General features: G+C 45.2%; 1 long non-coding RNA gene across 1 annotated transcript; it reads right to left on the minus strand.

The window, feature by feature from the left end:
* Positions 1-1,737: 1,737 nt before the first annotated feature.
* Positions 1,738-3,811, minus strand: LOC146435694 (uncharacterized). The gene is made up of 3 exons (XR_014853095.1): positions 3,699-3,811; positions 1,937-1,986; positions 1,738-1,820 (listed from the first exon to the last, which is right to left on the minus strand). It is a non-coding gene; the product is annotated as an uncharacterized LOC146435694 (long non-coding RNA).
* Positions 3,812-7,594: the final 3,783 nt, after the last annotated feature.

Here is a 7,594-nt window from a genome sequence, read left to right on the forward strand (position 1 = left end):
AGGGGGGGAGCTGGCACACAGAGACAATATTCCCAAACCTATTGTTCTGTTGCAGCACAACTACAAGAACAGCTGGAGCTAGAAGCTACTCCATTACTTACTATACCACTCCTTCCCTGCCCTCTTTTGTGGGTGTTTCTCATTATTTTCCTTCCATGAGCACACTGGCAGCACCAGAGCCAGCTCCAGCCCACCTCAGCTCACGTTCCCATTCCCCCTGGCCATCACAGCCCCTGCTCCTGTGGGAAGAGTAGCAGCTGGGGTTCTGCTCCCATGGCACAGAGCCTTTCAGAAAGCACTAAAGGACAGAGTGAGCCTGAAAGCTCTGACGCTTATCCAGGGCTCTGGCTATGTCCTGAATGTGATAAAAAGTTTAGGAAGATTCTGAAAAGGGATTACTTTCAGAATTGGGCTTTTGCAGTACTGGTGCACTGGAGCTGCCCAGAGACCTACTCAGCCCTTCAATCTTTCCCACAGGGGAGCTGACCTGCCACACTTCTGCCCCACACAGTGCTGGATTTGACAAGGCAAGCATTGCGATGTGACCTGCCAGATGTGACCAAGGCACCCTTGTGCTCACAGCACCCACCTGGCTGATGGGTGCTGGCTGAGTGACAGCTACATCAGCTCCCACACACCAGTGGAGCACACAGCCACCCCTGGACCCTGCAAATCCCTTCCTATTCTCCCACTATTTGTTCCCTGGCACCTCCAGGTTACATTTAGGGAAGACTGATGTGACATTCCTGTCATACATAGATGTAGATACAACATCCCTTCACTCACCACAATACAAACTTGGGATAGTAATCCGGAAAAGGCTGAAATGTGGAGAAAGCGCTCGCTGTCTTGGAGGAATTTCCATATTTCCCAATCACCTTCCAGCTTACCTCAGGAGCAGTAAGTTCTTTCACTTACTTGACAGTGCAAGACGGAAATAGAATCAGAATAACAGAATATCCTGAGCTGGAAGGAACCCATCAGGATCACTGAGTCCAACTCCTGGCCCTTTACAGACATCCCAATAAACCCACCCTGTGCCTGAGATTGTTGCCCAAATGCTTCTGGAGCTCTGGCAAGTATGTCACCTACACTGAAGCCCAAAACTACATTTCTTCCAAATCACCGAGTTCCCAGCAAAGACAGGAGAGTTTATTTCACAATACATTCAACGTATCAAATAGGAGTTTTCTCTGTGCTACCTTAACTATGTCTCTCAGATTGTCTGCCATCACTTTGTTCAACAGCGGAAAAAAATCAACACAAGCAGAGGGGACATGGAATGGGATTTACAAAGTATAAATGGCCTTTGAGTGGCCTGACAGCAATATACATGTCTGATGACCTTCTGAGAGGCATTTCTCAAAAAGAAGAAACTTCAGAATAGCACTGTGTAGGTTTTGGATCCTTACTTTTTTTGAAAGATTTATGGAAGCCCTTTCAAGCCATTCCTTGCTCCAAAACAACCTCATTCCAAATCACATTAAAACTATCATTTAATCCACATGCTTTGACACAACGCCCAGATCTCCTAAAAATACATGCTTATAAAAGTTTTATCCATGCTGAAATTCTGAATATATGCTGAAATATTTATCTTACAAGAAATTCCATGTGGCTCACTTAGCATGAGACAGACTGCTAATCATTCTTCCCAAGGAGCCTGATGGTAAAATTCAGTCTAGATTTTCTTACAACTTGTGTTTCCTGGATCATTTGCAGTAATGATTTTGCCTCTAATGTTATTTTTAATTCTTGTGAATCCTCTTTTCTTTACTCAGGTGTTTTTATGCTATGACAGTTGTGGGAAGGCACATGTCCTGGAACATGACACATGAAAAAGAAGAGTCTTATTATCCAGTGTCACCATGCAGTTAAGAGCATGCTGACTTTGTAAATCATGGAAGGAAACTGAGCAGTGTATACACATCTGCACCTCATGCTCCTGGGTACAAGCCAGGCCATCTCCAGTGATATTAAAGAAACCTGGAAAACAAGAACCAAAAATCCCAGCTGGTCAGAGCTCTTCAACAGCAACAATCACACTCCAGTTCCCTTGGGATTCTGCACTACCACCGACATATACTTTCACAATACCTCTGAAATTCCATCCTGCCACTTCTAAGCAGCCCTCTCACCAGAAAAGGCACAAGGGAAAAGAAGGTGTTAAAAACCCTTTTTATCTCTGTGTTGGGAATGCACTGGCAGCAACCTCCCCGTCAGTCCTAGAAGATGCAGAGCATTAAAGGAAGCTATTGTAGCCAGTCACAGAGTCACAGAATCTTCTGAGATGGAAGGGACCCACAAGGATCATTGAGTCCAAATCTTAAATGAATGGCTCGTACAGGGATCAAACCCACAGTCTTGGTGTTATCAGCACAATGCTCTTATCAGCTGAGCTCATCCCAGACCTATTCCCACTGCTGAGCCAAATTCCAGCTACTTCTGGAAGTACAGAAATAGCAGTAGAGATAGTTAGGAAATATATCTCATTAAAACTTTTTTCTGCTTTTCTTCAGTTTGCTTAAGAAACATCCATGAAGAATTTTACACTGAGCATACTTGGACTCATGCACATGTTCAGGGCCACACTTCCCATGCATTCCTGGACAGTGCTCACCTCAACACTTTTAACTGTAGCTGACTAAAGATTTACTGTTTACTGGGAATCTAAGGAAGGAATAGTTATTCTTGTAAAGAATTAGGGAAAAGCAAATTTCTGCTCAAACAGTGCAGATGCAGGGATCACTCTGTATCCAGAAAAAAAATTTTAAAAACTAACTGCATTTCTCTCTGACAAAGAAAACAGAGGGAGGGGAGCCATGTGCTGGCAAGTCCACAAACCAGGATGTTTTATTGCAGAGAGTTAGTTAGGAAACACCAAGCATCAAAAGATGGTTACAGGGCACAACGAAGCCCAAAGATTCCCAAGAAACTTTACCAAACCTGACAATCTGCATCATGTAGAGAAGCAGAATGACATTTCTGTGAAGCACACAGGGGTACTGCCAGCCAGTGTGTTGAAGGATCTGTATGACCAAACAAACAACAGCTTTGATATTTAGGGCAAAGGAAAATAAAATCCAATTCCAATTTAGATAAAATCTTTAGAAAATGGTGAAATTAGATTTGTACAGACACAGATGATGTTTTATATATATGTAGCCCTGCTTAGACACACATCTCTCTTTGTGCACACACCCTTCATTCCGCAGATTCACTTTTCTTGGATTTCTCATAGTGCAGATCTTGTCTTTCATTGTGACAACACAGACAGCTAGGCACAATGATGCATCAAGAGTTTGTTCCCTGGCTATGGGAATGAAACCATGAAATATCACACTTTTTTCCAAGTTCTGAATTGCAATATCCAAGTTTGTAAGCACAAAACCACAGAGACATTCAACTCTTGGTATGTCCCCAATATGAGGGAGAGCAACAGTTTCTGCAGAGCTCTGTGCTTTCCCAAACAACCTTTTAAGATTAGTTTTTCTTTCCATCAGTCTTTGCTTCACTGTTATCTTTTCCAGTTCCCATCCTGCCAGTTCCTGCAGCTTTCTCATGGACTACAGCTCCCTCCTGCCCCAGGAGTGTCATGATGGCTCATCTTTCTTCATTAACTCTGCCCGACTTTCAGTGTAATTCCCACTGGGAACTGAAAATCTATGCAGTTATTATTTAATTATTTTTTCACTTACATTTCTTGATATTACAGAAGTCCCTCAGGTTCATTTGTGAGATCAGAACAAAGCCAACCATCATGTGCACAGAGATATTTGCTTTGTAGGATTCTCCAGCATTGCTGAATCCCAGCTGTGTTTGCCAGTCTCAAACAAAATACCATGCTCAACTACTGTGTCACAAGAGGAGCTGGTGAACCACAAGCATATCCCATGAATGAAGCAGACAGCCCTTCTTTGGGGTTCCCACATCTGCTGTTAGCATGGGTCTGCAGAAAAAGCTCCAAACCCCTGTCTTGGCCCTAGGAAGCACAATTCTCTCCCCATGTGCCAGATTTTTTTAGCCTCCTTCCAGGCTTGATGTCTTACAGAGACATCTGGTGTGCCCAGATCGGGGTCATGACTACAGGAAAAGTTTTAAATTTTGAAAGATTTTCATTTAGCATTCAACTGAGATGAAAGATTGAAGGGCTTCCTAGTTATTTCAGTGCTGCAAAGAAACACTGGTAGATTTGAGGGGTGGAGGTTGGTTTTCTATGGAACTGTCTCATAACCTGTGAATTCTTAGAGCTTTCTGGGAAAGGAAATGCAACTCAAAGCACCTACACAGGGAGATTCCTTTGGATACCACTCACTGCATTACAGACCTTAGAAATTACTGGAATTAGCACTGCAGATGTGTCTTGACTTCTGAAGTAATGGGAACCAGTTACAATAATGGATTTACTAATTCCCAACATGGCATTGCTAATCCTGTTCAATTTTACTGCATCATGGCAAAACTGCAATAAATTAGTGTAAGAACACACTAATATTGCCATAAAATAAACAATTTACTGAGTTAAAAACAACTAATCAATCTTATAAACCATTTCATTACTGATTACCTTCTCCAATGTGACACCATTTGATTAAGCATTAACCCTCTCTCTGGGGATACCCCAATGCCAGCTTGCAGGTAGCCATATTTTTACATAATTTGACAAACTGTCTATGCAGCAATACTGATGAGATGTCAAAGATTAATTTATTTTGCATTCACTGTGAAAGTGCTGGATTGAATGACAATTACTTAATGTGATAATCACTGGTTGCTTCTATTGGTATGTTGGCTTTCTCACTGTATTGCAGGCACCCATTCTCATTTTCCAGTTCCTTGTGATAATGATCAGTAAATGAAACCGTAGGGCCATCTCATCTTCAATGAGTACTGTGTTTGGCTGAATTGTAATACTAAAGGACATCAAGGAAGCTAGAGACAATGTTATTTAAATCCCACCAGTTATGGAAAAATCAAATCTAAAAAATACAAGCCAAGACAAAAAATATTAAAGCCAGAAATTATTCTTTCCATTAGTATTACCAAACCTAAATAGCTGACCTAGGTTTTGAGATGGTGTGCAAGTGTAAGGAGTAAGAAAAGATTGTCAGCACTTGAAAAAAAATCTACTTACATATTTTAGTGCCTAGGTGTGGATCTGAAATTTTAAGTGCTCTACAAAGTTTTATTTTGGTGCAAAACCCCCTGTGGGTCAGTCTCAATCATCAGTGACCTAAATCACATTTCTGGGTCTGCTCCCATATTTTCTAATCTAAAGTTGCAGGCCTTGCTGGTCTCTAGATCAGCAAGGGAACTGGACAGACCCAAAGCACAGAGTGTCACTCATTCCTTCACAAAACTCATAATGCCACTGCTCAGGAAGAAGTACCCCACTGAGGCCAGAAGGTTCCAGGGGTTACAGTGTGGAGTATGGAGTGGTGATCTGATGGGTAGGCATGTAACACTGGTCTAGAAACAGCATTGGACCAGCTCCAAAAGTCACAGCCACAGAGTTTGAGGCCACCCAGAATGACAGGGATAGTTGCACAGCATGGATCCTGGCCATGCCCATACGAGCTGCACTGAACTGGCAGACCTGCTTCCCTGTCTGGAAGAAGAATACCTTCGTTGCAGAAGATTTTCTGAGCCACTCTCTCCTCCCAAGAAAAATAACAGACTGAATGGAGATCAGGTAAGAATGGTCATCACAAGGCCTAAAAGGCAGGCGGTGTCAAATGTTTGAGGCTGCCAATGAAGCAGATGCTGTCCTGGGGCAGTCACAGTATGGAAACAGGCACAGATCTCTGCAGATGAAGTACATCCCAGGTGTCTTTCAGCTCACTGGCCAAGTGGACTTACTCATAAGGTAACCAGTTACACTGAAACAGAATCTCAACCGCTATGATCCCAGTGTAACACTCAGGGTAACACTCAGTGTCACACACGTCGGGAGACGTGAGCCAGACTAATTTCCACACTAGACTGCAGGTCAGGATGGTGGCAATCTTACTCTAAGCCATTAAATGCATTAGTGCAGTCTCCATAAATCCAGGATGAAACATCATAAAACCCTCAGAAATGTCCTGAAATATCTTGCCTTGATCTTAGCTAACTGGATCACAACTGAAGAAGCTTCGGCCAGGGGTAAACCCCTGTCAGTGAACAAGATCCTGCTGCAAATGTACTAATCTGAGTAGTTTTGTACTTGGCTTCATAGTCTGAGGGCAGAAAAGGTGGGGGGGAGGGGGCCTGGGGGGAGAACCTAACAAAAAATTCTTGAATCCACTAGCCAGTTGGCAGGTTCAGCAGTTTCCAAACCAGTGAGGAGCTGGCTGGGAGCTGTCAGGGCTGCTTTGGCTTGTGTCTTGGAGCTGGACTGGACTCCAATGCCAAAGGCTCTGTCTGCACAGCTTGCACAGGCTCCACCGCACCCTCCAGCAATCCTGCAGCACAAAGACATCAATCACTGGCAAACACAACATTCCTGGTGGGCATGGTCCTCTCCACAGTAATGGAAGCCCTGGGAACAGCAGTCCAAAGATTAGCTACAAGCACTGTAAGAAGCATATGTTTGAAAGGTTGATTTAATTGAAGGAACTAGAGCGTGGGAATACTGCAGCACTCCAGCAGAGGAGAGATGAGGGACTGTTGCCTGTGCTGTGCCACTTCCTGCATCCTGACCAGGAGGAAGAAGAGAAGGAGAGGAGACAGAACCTTAAGATATTCTCCTGTCCCATGTAGGTGCATTCCCCCTGTAAAAATGCACCAATGGAGTCACACTGGGAAGTTCAGTGTATGCAGAAGCTAATGCCAAGGAAAGGGGCTTATTTCCTGGCAGCTCTAATATACAAGAGGCTCATGTGAATACTGCTCCTGTCTGGATTATTTGCAGCCTGTGGAGGTGCGGCAGCCTGATGCTGTGGATCCCGAGTCTCCAGGGCCGGCGGTCAATGTAGTCCACGAGGACGCCGCCGAAGATGCCATCACCTGGGACTCGGAGGAGGCCAGGCCGTAGACCGCTCTCTCCCTCCCCTGGAAAGTTTATCCTAAGTTCATTGGGTTAAAGTTTTGCTTTCCCGCCCCTGTCACCGCCCCTGTTGCTTCCCCTCGCTAGAATTTTCTGTTGCCGGGCTTCCCCCATTGGTTTGTTGTAGTCCACTTCCCAGTTGCTGTTTATTTGCTCCCCCGCTTGCCCATCATATTGTACCGGAGCGCCGTTGACTCTGCCCCTGCCGTCCCGCCCTGAGAAACCCCGTTGTGCCCCTTAAAACCTTCACCCCTTTGTTCTTGGGGGTGCGTGGCTGCGCTACGAGACCCGCAGTGCTCTGCACCCGGCATCTCGGCGGTCCGCCCCACCCGGGAGCATTCCAGCGCGCCTCCCCGCTGCTTCTCCTAAATAAACCACGCCCTGGAACCTCCCACCACTTGGACTCTCTTTATCTCGGGGGGCGATCCGCGACTCCACCGCATCCCTGCCCGGTAGGCACCTGCCTTTGCTGCGGGGTTTCTGCCGCCCATCGGGCGACCCTGGGTCCCTGAAGTCGACTGCAGCAGCAGCCGGAGCAGAGAAGGATAGCGGGGGTGGGGGCAGAAA

This window comes from Lichenostomus cassidix, chromosome 6, assembly GCF_008360975.1.
Source record: "Lichenostomus cassidix isolate B80296 chromosome 6, HeHo_3.0, whole genome shotgun sequence".
Lineage (NCBI taxonomy): Eukaryota > Metazoa > Chordata > Aves > Passeriformes > Meliphagidae > Lichenostomus > Lichenostomus cassidix.